Genomic DNA, 13,724 nt, shown 5'->3' on the forward strand with positions numbered 1-13,724 from the left:
GGAATCAGTAAAATTCTAAAATTATTCTAAAGATATTCTTACAGCAAAATGCGTGCAATAAATAATATGGCGAGCCATACTGTGGGTGATAAAACAACGTGGGTTGTAATACGTAATTATATGTACATACTTCAAGGAATTACATTTCTCACAATGTAATGTTTAACCCCCATTGCCATTATGTGCCAAAGCTCTTACTGATGAAAAGGCAGCAAGTATTCCTGGGCCTTCATTTGGGTCCTAACTATGCTGTCCTATCCTAGCAAAACTTAAACAATAATTTCTTGATTCACTTAATTACCATTATGCTTCCTGAGGGTTTAAACTAAGTTATAGCCTTCATTTAATATAATTAAGACTAGTTTACATTATTAAATTTTATCTGGATCTTCAGGTTTGGAGCTCTTCATTAAGTCCCTCTTCAACAGGACCCCTCCAGCCCTACTGAATATGGGAACCACATGATGTGACAGTTTAACCACATTACAAGCTGAGCTGTTTCTCTGGAGAGGGCAAAGGAACTTAAAAACATGATTGACTGTGGGTTCTGTGCTGATTTAGAAGTGAATATGCAAACAACGCAAACAGTAAGTTAAAATGTCAGCTTCCATGTGAAACATGCTAGACGGAGGAAAAATTTCCTCAATTTTTTTCTAATCTCAAATGCTGCTGCAGATTTGTTCATTTAATACTATGATCCTTTATCATCGAGGTTATAGTCTAAGTTGAATAAATTGTCTGCAACTAAATCCATTTTCCTTGGCATGTTAAAAACCAGGACCGTTTCTTTTTTCAGTCTTTTCTTCACTGACCAGGATTTTCCCGTCGGCGAGCAGGGCCCACTCGCCGATGCGTAAAATGACGAGCAGTGACGTCGAGCGAAATTGAGGCCATTGACAGGGTCAATTAAGCAATTAAAGGACCTGCCCGTCCAACCTTAAGGTTGGCGGGCAGGCCAGGAGCCTTGGTGGGAATTAGAAAAAGCATGAAACCTCAGCCATGGACTGGATGAGGTTTCATGTAGGTTTTAAAACATTTTAATAAAGTTTTCGTAAAAAATTATGAACATGTCCCAACTCCTATGGCAGTGCCACATGAGGGGGACATGTCAGGGAATTTTGTTTTCGGTTTTTAATATTTTTTAATGTACAGCCAATCTCCCTGAGGCAGCACTTTGCCTCAGGGAGATGAGTGTGCTCTTTCGTGCACATGCGCGAAAGAGTGCACTCTCGGCTCAGGGAATCCGCCCCCCGCCCGCACAGGGAGCACATAGCGCTTCTGTGCAGATGTCATGCTGGGTGGGCCTCCGATCAGAGGCACACCCTGTCTTCAACTTCCCACCCGACGGGTGGAAAGTTCTGCCCACTGAGTTTGTTTTTTTTCATAATTTAGAACCCCAAACCTGGAATCTCACTTGTCACCCTTCCCTGAACTCTCAAAACAGACTGTCCAATCTACATGTCTAAGGGTAAATTTACTGATCTCATGCTTGCAATGAGGAGTATGGGTCACACAACTGACGTTACAATGCTAGAACTTAAGAACTAGGAGCAGGAGTAGGCAATTCAGCCCCTTGAGCTTGCCCCGCCATTCAATACGATCATGGCTGATCTAATTTCGGCCTCAACTCCAATTTCCCACCCTTTCCCCGTAACCTTTCAACCCGTTACTAATTAAAAATCTGTCTACCTCCTCCTCAAATTTATTCAGCGTCCCGGCATCCACTGCACTGAGGTAGTGAATTCCACAGACTCACGACCCTTTGAGAAAAGTAATTCCTCCTCATCTCTAATTTAAATCTACCACCCCTTAGCCTAAAACTATGGCCTCTCATTCTAGAGTGCCCCACAAGGGGAAACATCTGCTCCATGTTCTACTTTGTCTATCCCCTTTAGCATCTTATATGCCTCAATTAGATCTCCTCTCATCCTTCTAAACTCTAGCGAGTATAGGCCTAAACTGCTCAATCTCTCCTCATAAGACAAGCCCTGCATCTCTGGAATCAATTTAGTGAACCTCCTCTGAACCGCCTCTAATGCAACTACATCCTTCCTCAAGTAAGGGGACCAAAACTGTGCACAGTACTCCAGGTGCGGTCTCACCAATGTCTTGTACAGTTGCAACAACACTTCCCTATTTTTATACTCTATTCCTTTAGCAATAAATGCCAAAATTCCATTTGCCTTCCTTATTATCTGCTGTACCTGCATACTAGCTTTCAGTGATTCATGCACGAGGACACCCAGATCCTTCTGCACTGAAGCATTCTGAAGTTTCTCTCCATTTAAATAATAAGTCGCCTTTTTATTTTTCCAAACCAAAATGGATATCCTCACACTTATCCACATAAACTCCATCTGCCAAATTTTGGCCCATTCACCTAACCTGTCCATATCCATTTGTAAATTTCTTATTTCTTCATTGCAACTTATTTTCCCCACCTATTTTGGTGTCATCTGCAAATTTAGCTATAGTACCTTCTATCCCTGAATCCAAGTCATTAATATAGATTGTAAATAGTTGGGGCCCAAGGACCGAACCCTGTGGCACCCCACAGTTACAGCTTGCCATCCAGAAAAAGACCCAATTATCCCAACCCTCTGCTTTCTGTTGGTTAGCCAATTCTCTATCCAAGTTAATATATTACCCCTAACTCCATGTGATCTTACCTTGTGTATTAATCTTCTGTGCAGCACGTTATCAAAGGCTTTCTGGAAGTCCAGATATACTATATCTACAGGATCCCCATTATCCACTTTGCTTGCCACATCTTCAAAGAACTCTAGCAAATTAGTCAAACATGATTTGCTCTTCATGAAACCATGCTGACTCTGATAGATTGCATTTTGACTTTCCAAATGTCCCATTACTACTTCCTTAATAATAGATTCCAACAGTTTCCCAATGACAGACGTTTAACTGGTCTATAGTTTCCTATTTTCTGCCTCCCCCATTTTTTGAATAAGGGCATTATATTAGCATTTTTCCAATCCACTGGAACCTTTCTAAAATCCAGGGAATTTTGGAATATTATAGCCAGTGCATCCACTATCTCCGCTGCCACTTCCTTTAAGACCCTGGGATGTAGGCCATCAGGCCCTGGGGACTTGTCATCCTTTAATCCCAACAGTTTGCTCAGTACTTTTTCTCTAGTGATGTTGATTGTTCTAAGTTCCTCCTTCTCTATACCCTCTGCACTACCTGTTACTATTGGGGTGGTACAAGTGTCCTCCACCGTGAAAACGGAGGCAAAATATTGATTAAGCATCTCTGCCATTTCTGTGTTCCCCACTATTAACTCCCCAGTCTCATCCTCCAAGGGACCAACATTCACTTTAGCTACTCTCTTTCCTTTTATATACTTGTAGAAGCTTTTGCTATCAGTTTTACATTTTGCGATAGTTTTCTTTCATAATTTACCTTTGCTCTTTTTATTTATATTTTTAGTAACCCTTTGTTGATCTTTAAAAGTTTCCCAATCTTCCAGCCTGCCACTAACCTTTGCAATTTGGTGTGCCTTAGTTTTTGCCTTTGTTATCTTTAACTTCCTTGCTTAGCCATGGATGCTTTTCCCCCCTCTTACCATCTTTCTTCCTCTTTGGAATATATTTTACTTTGGAGGAATTGAATATCTCCTTAAATATCTGCCACTGTTCTACAACTGTCATACCTCGTAATCTTCCTGCCCAGTCCACTAGGGCCAAATGTGCCCTCATGCCTATGTAGTTACCTTTGTTTAACTCCAGGAGACCAGTGTGGGACTCAAGTTTCTCAGTCTCAAACTGAACTTGAAATTCTAGCATGCTATGATCACTCTTCCCTGGAGGATCCTTTACTATGAGATCATTAATTAATCCCGTCTCATTACACAAAACCAAATCCAGAATAGCCTGCTTCCTGGTTGGTTCCACAACATATTGCTCCAAGAAACAATCTCTAATACACTCTATGAACTCTCTCTCGAGGCTACCCTTGCCAATTTGATTAGTCCAGTCTATATGCATATTAAAATCACCCATGATTATTGCCGTGCCTTTCTTACATGTTCCCAGTTTATACTGTGCCCTACTGCTGAACTACTGTTTGGGGACCTATAGATTACTTCCACCAGGGACTTCTTTCCCTTGCTATTTCTTACTTCTACCCAGACTGACTCGATGTCTTGCTCTCCAGTGCCTATATCATTCCTCACTATAGCACTGATCTCTTCCTTTACTAACAAAGCTAGTACTCTTATCTTTGGTCCAGTGTCCTTTAATTGCAGTGAGCTCCCTGCCGGAAGCATAGGAATAGTGAATTTACCTTAACATTCCAAATATTGTACTTGATAGACTATATCCTTTCACCAGCTTTCTCAATTTTAAAAGAAGTACAATTAACAAGTTTACAGTTGGCTTTTGGATTTAAGCTAGTCATGAACTAGCCTGAACATGACAGTCAGATACATTTTGTTCGGCCCATGCCAAAAACATGTCGTGACACACAAATAACACGTTGGGAAATGGTGAACAGTACACATTGGCTATGAGACCCTCACAATAACATGGGCCTTGCAACATTTACCTCAAGTTATCCTCATTCATGCTTGCATAATCTTTTTCTGTTTATGAAAGTACTAATTAATACCCATCAAAAAAAATGTTCGTGCTTGACTTACTGCATTCAAATGAGATTCTGACTATTGATTTAGCCTAAAGTACTCAAATAGATTTGCTAGTGAATTGCTTCCTTGCACAAGCTTTACTGTTCATGAAAACCAACTGTTTTTCTATTCAATAAATTGGAAATCAAATGAGTGGGGGTGATTTTAATCTATGGGGTTTTCCAGTCCCGCCCACCATGGGACCGGAAATTCCCAACCGAGGTCAATGGACCTTTGGCTGGTCTGTTAAATTTTCCAAAACAAAAACAAAAATACCTGGAAAAACTCAGCAGGTCTGACAGCATCTGCGGAGAGGAATACAGTTGACATTTCGAGTCCGTATGACCCTTCATCAGAACTAAGGAATTAGAGAAATGAGGTGAAATATAAGCTGGTTGGGGGTGGGGTGGGACAGGTAGAGCTGGGTAAGGGCCCAGTGATAGGTGGAGGCAAAGAAGGGATTGCCAAAGATGTCATAGACAAAAGGACAAAGGGGTCTTGATGGTGGTGATATTATCTAAGGAATGTGCTAATGGGGACATTAAGGGTAGCAAGCAGGACAAGCTAGTGGCAGATGGCCCTTGTGGGGGTGGGGGCGGTGCCGGAAGGGATCGAAATGGGCTAAAAGGCAGAGATGAAACAATAGATCAAAATAAATTTAAAAATTAGGTGGGAAAAGAAAAATATACGCATTTTTTTAAAATTATAAATTCTTGGAAAAAGGGGGATCGGAATGGAGGAGAGAGTTCATGATCTGAATTTGTTGAACTCAATATTAAGTCCGGAAGGCTGTAAAGTGCCTAGTCGGAAGACGAGGTGCTGCTCCTCCAGTTTGCGTTGAGCTTCACTGGAACAATGCAGCAGGCCAAGGGTGGATATGTGGGCATGACAGCAGAGTGGTGTGTTGAAATGGCAGGCGATAGGGAGGTCTGGGTCATGCTCGCGGACAGACCGAAGGTGTTCCGCAAAGCGGTCACCCAGTCTGCACTTGGTCTCTCCAACGTATAGGAGACCGCATTGGGAGCAGTGAATGCAGTAGGCTAAATTGAGGGAAGTGCAAGTGAAGCGCTGCTTCACTTGAAAGGAGTGTTTGGGCCCTTGGATGGTGAGGAGAGGGGAAGTAAAGGGACGAATCCCGCCGCAGGCACGACTGGAAAATCCCGGCCGGTACTAATCAGGTATCTGGCGAACAGGAGTCTGCCAGGCTTATCCAACGACACAAGGAGGTGGCCTTGACCATATTAATGCGCAGATCTCATGTTTAGAATTTCAGTGAACTGCCAGAACTCAGAGAAGTGGGTAACAGGGAATCCAGCAGTACCTCTGGTAAAAGAAAGTGGGGTAAGTCATCCCAGTGGAAATTAAGACAAGAAGCAGAGAGAGAAACTGGTAGTGGACCAAAACTACTTTTTGGGGCCAGCAGGATATTCATGCAGATCACATTCCACAAAAATCAACATCAATGGCTTCTTTCTTTTTTTAAGCATTGCGGTCCCTTTAAGGATCATTGATTCGCCTGTTCGATGTTCTGTTCAAAAACCTAGTTGCATTGACCTCAGGGGACCAGTGGGTGGTAGGTTTAAAAAGCAATAATTCTGTGTACCGTCCTATTTTCCAGCAGGAAAAAAGAAGACCTCTTCATTTTCTGAGCAAATATTTCCTTTCCAAAGCTGTACCCATGTGTACGGTGCCCATTATCTGGTACATATTACACAGTAATTTAATAAACACTAAAAGGAAATGTGCTGCTTTTACTATATGCTCAAATGTTATGATGCTATGGTTATATTAAGGTCCAGTACTGTGCTCTAATCTTAAATAATCAAATTTCTGAAAGGCCATTAGTTGAACTAGATCTACATAAAAGGGTGCTTTAGGCGGCAAAGTAGCATAGTATTTTTACTGTTTAATTCAGATTCTTATTGGCATTTTGCCTTTCACACAGAGATTGAAGTTTTAGTAATATAACAGCAATTTCAATTTCCAGACACATCTTACACTTTTTGATCATCCCACTCTAGCAATGAAAAGCTAATTACCTTTGCCCGGGTTCCCCGACTCCTTGTTCTTTTCTGCTTCTTTGTGGTGGTTTACTGCCCATGTGCTCCTCTGATCAAACTGATGATCAAACTTGCAGCTAAAAAAAGTTGAGATAGAGCAATGAGTAGAGTAGAAGAACTGCAGTGCAATCCATCAACAGCAAAAGTGTAGTATATGGTAAGATCTGAGCATCTTGTTATATTGCCATCTCCGCTGCCTTCCTTTTTTAATTCTTTCATGGGATGTGCGCGTGGTTGGCTGGGCGAGCATTTATTGCCAACCCCTTGAGAAGGTGGTGGTGAGTTGCCTTCTTGAACTGCTGGCGTTCATGTGGTGTAGGTACACCCATAGTGCTGTTAGGAAGGGAGTTCCAGGATTTTCACCCAGTGACAGTGAAGGAACGGTCATATAGTTTCAAGTCAGGATGGTGTGTGCCTTGGAAGGGAACTTCCAGCTGGTGGTGTTCATGTGTGCAGTTCTGGTTACCTCAATACAGGAAGGATGTAACTGCATTGCATTAATTGCCCCCTTGCACAATGGGGGCATGAAATCTATACGTTAGGAGCATATATTGCCATTTTGCCCCACTTGTCACACTCCTGATCTTTCAGCCATTAAATCTGTCCAGTAATTTATCTTACATTTCCAAATTATCCTGATTTGGCATGCATACAATTGAACTTGTGGCTGGATTCAATGAAATAATATCCAAAAGAGTCATAATTGAGAACAAATAATCAAAATCTAATTCTGATTTGCCATTGTGTTTATATGAGAGACTATACCAATGCCTGCCTTAAATCGATTGAATCATGATTTTTCTGAGCCACAATTTGGTTTCGACATGGGAAATGGTATTTTAAATTCATTTACGGGATGTGGGCGTTACTGGTTAGCCCAGCATTTATTGCCCATCCTTAATTGCCCTTGAGAAGGTGGTGGTGAGCTGCCTTCTTGAACTGCTGCAGTCCAGGTGGTGTAGGTATACCCATAATGCTGTTAGGGAGGGAGTTCCAGGATTTTGATCCAGCGACAGTGAAGGAAAGGTCATATAGTTTCAAGTCAGGATGGTGTGTGCCTTGGAGGGGAATTTTTAGCTGGTGGTGTTCATGTGTGCAGTTCTGGTTACCTCAATACAGGGAGGATGTAATTGCATTAGAGAGGGTAGAGAGATTTGTGAGGATGTTGCCAGGACTGGAAAATTGCAGCTATGAGGAAAGGTTGGATAGGCTGGCGTTGTTCTCCTTGGAACAGGGGAGGCTGATTGCGATGTACAAAATTGAGAGAGGCCTGGATAGAGTGGATTGGAAGGGCCTATTTAACTCAACAGTGATGAGGGGGCATAGATTTAAAATGATTGGTAGAAAGATTAAAGGGAAGGTGAAGAAACATTTTTTCACCCAGAAGTTTGTGGGAGTTTGAAACCCGCTGCCTTTTATTTTAATAAAGGTTTTATAAAAATTATGGACATGTCCCAACTCGTGACATTGTCACATGAGGGGACATGTTAGGGAAATTTTATTTTTCTATTTTTATCTTTTTTACATTTACAGCCGATCTCCTTGAGGCTGCACTTAGCAACAGGGTGATGAGTGCACTCTTTCATGCGCATTCGCGAAAGAGCGCACACTCGATTTTGGGATTCCCCTCCCCCCTCCGCACAGGACGTGAGGACCAATTAAGGCCCGCCCATGTAAAATGGCGGCACGCCTCCGATCGGGGGCACCGATCAGAAGCGCGCCTGTACGCACCCGCCCATCAACTTCGTCCCCCAACGGGGGGGGGGGAAAATTCAGCCCTATGACTTTGGTTACAAATAGCTTTATTTAAAAAAAGTAAAGCTCATACAATAGCAAAGGACGAACAAGTCAGACTTCACTCAATAAAGGAACATTATTTAGTTCACTGTTTTGCTACAAAATGAACAATTCTATACTTAAGTAGATTCCAGGAGTAGGATGGTTATTTTAGTTCAGATGTGTGCATTCCAGAATTGTCATAAATTCATATTGTTCATGGCAATGATTTCCACCAGCTTTAACGTAGTCAACTGTCTGATTTGCAGCTAACTGCTAAAGAATTATAATATTATAGACTAGAAACAGCTACATCTCTGGTCCTCACTGATTAATTTGGTCACCAGCTTTGAAATGTGTCTAACGCAGGTTAGACCTGGGGCAGGATCATCCCTCCCCGTCGGGGGGCCTTGTGCGGGAGCGGGTGGATTCCTGATTGGTGCCCCTGGTTGGGGGCGTGCCACCAATTAAGGCCCGTCCAGCGTGACGTCCGCCAGGAACCGCTACGCGCTCCGGGGGGGGGGTTCCTGAGCCGGGAGCGTGCTCTTTCACGCATGTGCGTGAAAGAGTATACTCATCTCCCTGAGGTAAAGTGCTGCCTCAGGGAGATCAGCTCAGGTTGGAAACATTGAATAAAGATTAGAAAACAAATTACTGACATATCCCGTCATGTGCCACTGTCACATGTGTTGGGACATGTCAATTTCTTTTATTTAGACATTTAATACAAATTTTAATACCCTCATGAAATCTCATCCTGCCCATGAATGAGGTTTCATGATTTTTTGGAAGCCCGCCTGGGCTCCTGGCCTGCTGCCAGTTTGGACGGGCAGGTCCATTGATTGATTGAGTTACTTTATTAATGACCTTAAGTGGCCATTGACAGGTCTGTGGGCACGCAGCCAAGTCGGCTGCGCGCTTGCCGACCTGAAAATGTAAATGACGCAGGGTGCCTTGGGGCACCTGCCTGATGTCACCCCACTTCATTTTACAATTTGGCGAGTGGGCCCCACCCGGAAGATGTAACCCCTGGAATCTTCTCTCGTTGTTGAGCAAGAGGATAATACTTACACTTCACACTTTTATCTTGCATACCCTCTCAGATGTAACTAATGACATCAGAAGAATTGCTGACAGAACTGTGATATGATAGGAATCCATGTAGTCAATTAAGCCAAATAAAGCAACTACAAAAATCTCATCTAAGATATCAAAAATAAAGTATTCGGAATTTCAGCAGCTGATTTTATTTCAGGTCTTGATAGGATAACTTCTCTTTACAACTTGGCTGTTTCATCAATATTGGCACAAATAAAGCTATAAAATTGCTGAGGAAATGCTAATTATCATAAAAATGATCTCAAAACTGGGTGATCTATGTAACTAGAGAGATTAGGAGCTAGAATTTTTACACTGTTACAGAATCATAGTTTAAAAGTGATAACCAAACCAGTACCTTAAGTGTAGTTTAGAGTAATGACAGAGGGCTGGATTTTCACGGAGTCCAGCCAACAATGGAGCCATTTAAAAATTGGAGGTGAACCGTATTCCAGGACTCCTGCCCCCATTCCTAGCACCGGTAACGATTGCCGACATGGGCTAAGGGTACAGGTAGCAAGCCCACACCATGCATTCCCAGCGTGGCTGGCTTTATTGTGAGGTGTCGGCATCTCATTGTTCCCATTGTTGAGGCCCCAGCACAGACCTCTGTGGGGCTCCACTCATCACATCCTGCCAATCAGACAAAGACCCATGTATGCATACACTTGGTTCTGCCAGTCAACCATCTTCTATACATGCCAATATGTTACCTCCAAAGCTATGAGCTGTAATTTTCCATAATAACCTTTGATGCGGCACCTTATCAAATGCCTTCTGGAAACCTAAGTACAGTACGTCTACAGGCTGCCCTTTATCCACCGCGCATGTTACTCCTTCAAAGAACTCTAATAAATTGGTTAAACATAACTTCCCTTTCACAAAACCATGCTGACTCTTCCCAATTACGTTGAGTTTTTCTAAGTGCCCAGCTAGGGGGCAGAATTTTCCCAGAATTGCACTAAGTGCGGTAGCAGGCAAGTAAAATGGAGTCCTATCCGGTGATGAAAATGGCGGGTTTTGACGCCGTACCGTCCCAAGCCTGCTTCATTGTTTCGCGGGGGTGAATAAATAGTCTGTTTCCATGGTGAGCGGGCTCTCATTCGCCTTTGGTGCCTCCGCATTGCTTGCATGAGCAGGCAGACTAGGAGCCTGACCCCAATCACATCACTGTGGCCACGCTCGATTTGTCTCAGTTACAGAGGCATGGTCAGTATATACAGATGTCCCTAATGCGGGGCCACTCGTCCCACCGCGGCGCCCTGAGGCCTGTAAACCACAGGAGCTGTGGTGAACGCTGCTGCTTGCTCACTTCAGTCCCTCCAAAGTGGAGGCCACCAAGTGCACTTCGTCTGCGTGCTGCTGTGAAACACATTGGCGGGACAGATGATATGGCGGGGTTCCAAGAGCCTGGCAGGATGGCCTTTTAATTACATGCTGGTGTATTACAATTAGCTCCCCGCTGACTGATGGCGGGAAACGCTGAGCGAACGATCGCGATCTGCCTTCACGCCTTCGTGAAGCAGGTCGCGCCATATCTTCCACGCACACCACCTATCACGTCCGCTGCCAGCGGGCTCAGAAAATTCCACCCAAAGTCTCTTAATCATCGATTGTAACACCTTCCCGATGTCAAGCTATGGCCTATAGCTTCCTATTTTCAGCCTCCCTCCCTTGTTGAATAGAGGGGTTATATTTGTTACTTTCCAGTATAATGGAACCTTTCCAGAATCTAGGGAGTTTTGGGAAATTAACACCAACGCATCAATTACCTCATTAGTCACCTCTTTTAAGACCCTAGGATGAAGTCTATCTGGACCCAGAGACTTCAGCCCACAGCTCCATCAATTTGCTCAGTACTGCTTCCCTAGTAATTGTAATTTCACCAAGTTCCTCTCTCCCTTCCTCCACTTGACTTACAGCTATTACTAGAATGTTTTTTGTATCCTCTATAGTGAAGACAGAAACAAAATATTTGTTCACCTCATCTGCCATTTCCTTATTATCTACTATTAACTCCCCATTCTCACTCGCTAGATGAGAGAACACTCACTAATCTCTAACCCACACTATCTTTGAAAACCACTTAATGCTGGAAGTTTAGGAAGGCTGAATTTACCCAGATGTCAACGGTGGTATTATAAACTAAAGATGACAAAAATTATTTCTAACACTGACATCTTTCTCTTTGCAAAGCAATAAAATTTGCTACAGTTTTCAAGTGTTGCAGATTTTTTTTTGAGTTTCTATTAATTATGATGGTCTATGGTCAAAAATGCTGAGAGACAGACTTTGCTGCCATTTTATTCCTTGGAGCAACATTAAGCCAACATGAAAATAATCAACCTCGTAGACTTCTGTTTGGGTCTTGTCATTGTGAAGTGCTGCTTCCTTAATCTGCACTCTTCTTTCTTCAGACCTGGCTGGAGCACAAGCAGGTTGGTGACAGTTGTTTTGAAGCAGGTGACCCTCACCTGCACCACCCCCAACCCCCACCCCACCTATTTCCCCTGTAAAGCATGCCAGGTGTACTCCTCCTCTGGCTCGACTTCCCTATTTAACACTCACAATTCACTGGAACCAACTCCTGGGCCCCATGCCATTTTGAGGTTTAAACCCGGCTCCCTCCACCTTTCCTTCTCCCAGTTCCGTGCATCTGTCCAGTTTCAATGGCAGCAGGTAGCGGTTGGGTGGTGCTGGGTAAGAGAGTGGCAGCAGCGCGAGTCAGCCAGCCTGGGCAGCTCGAGGCTGCTAGTTTTGGAAATAAATGGAATTAGAGTGTCTGCCTTCAAGGTGTTCCAGTTAGATGGAGCAAAAGGTGGCAAATTGAGATCTGGCAGTCTGATCACCATTGAGAGCTTACCATGGGAAGTTCTACTGAAAATCTTTTCCCATTTAAATGTATCATTCTTGCTGTGTAGGCTGTGTCAGCAAGTCTTTCTACCAGATGTTTAATGACAATTTAATTTTTCAAAATCTATTGCAGGTATTTTACATGAGAGAGAAAGACCGGGAAGTCTGAGACTGTGGACATATCCACTGAGAAACTGAGTAGAACTTGAATACAGGACTGTCTAGCAGGATTTTGGAAAAATGTACATTTGCAAATGTTCTTTGGTAGTACAGAACTTGAGTGTTGCTGAAAAAAAGAGACATTTTTTGTTGAAGCTTTGTCTTGCACTCATCAGGACAATTTTAAGAAAATGTCAATGTCAGGGGAACGACAAATTTATACTGTATAAGAGAGAGTGCTGATTGGTTGGCAAGTGGACTCTGATTGACAGAGGCATTGCCATGGAGAATGCGTCAGTTAATGGTGACTGACAGTTAACTGTCAAGCACTGTTTGAAATTTAAACCAGGCAGCTTGACTGTGATTTGTCAAGACATTGCTGTGGGGAATGAACCAGCCAATGGCTGTCACTTAGTTCAGCAGAAACAGGCGCAATGTGTGTACATGTTCTTTCTGTCTGCAAAGAACAAGGCCCTGTGTATTAATATATGCATCTTCCACACTGCGAGCCCAATTGGCAATCTTAAATTGGTTGTCAGCGTAGTTCTTAGCACACTGATGATTATTTGGCAAATGTTTTCCAATCGTAGAAATGCATTGAATGTTGGACACTGCTTTAAGTTTTGCAAGCACAAGCTGGTTGGGTATGATCTGTCCTTTGCCCATTGTGAGCAGCAGAAGGGACATGCTGATGTGATCCACCAGTCTTTGGGATGTATGGCCTAGATACCGATCATCACACTGGCATGAAATTTCTCACACATTACTCATTTGAGAGATTGGCAGGACATGTTTTTGGCTTGATAGCAGCATCCTGTTAGTAGCGAATACCACTTGTGTTACTATTGCATTGTAGCACATGAAACAGCTAACTTCACCTGTTGCTCAATTTTTTGAGATACTTTGCCCTTCCAGGGTAATCTTAGCTAGACTGGGCATTTTTCAGGGACAAAATTGACAGCCTTGGGGCCCATTCATGGGTCTGCGTGATATACAGCACAAAATGATCTGATCAGGGTAGCCGTTATCCCGCAGATGCTTTGCTGAGCCCCATTTCAGCATCAAGCTTGCATGGTGAACAAATGGTTTGGGCCCTATTTACGAGGTTGCCGATAAAGCAACCTTATCATGCGAAA

The 13,724-nt window shown here is 43.1% G+C and overlaps 1 protein-coding gene across 2 annotated transcripts in view; it reads right to left on the reverse strand.

Moving 5' to 3' along the window:
• The window catches only part of dlgap1a (discs, large (Drosophila) homolog-associated protein 1a), an 889,543-nt gene that overhangs the window by 352,552 nt on the left and 523,267 nt on the right, over window positions 1-13,724 (reverse strand). For both annotated transcript variants that reach the window (XM_078540647.1, XM_078540646.1), the window contains one exon: window positions 6,682-6,779. The gene's annotated coding sequence lies outside the window, so the exon portion shown is untranslated. The remainder of the gene's footprint in view (window positions 1-6,681; window positions 6,780-13,724) is intronic.

Source organism: Cetorhinus maximus, chromosome 4, assembly GCF_964194155.1.
Source record: "Cetorhinus maximus chromosome 4, sCetMax3.hap1.1, whole genome shotgun sequence".
NCBI classification, from domain to species: domain Eukaryota; kingdom Metazoa; phylum Chordata; class Chondrichthyes; order Lamniformes; family Cetorhinidae; genus Cetorhinus; species Cetorhinus maximus.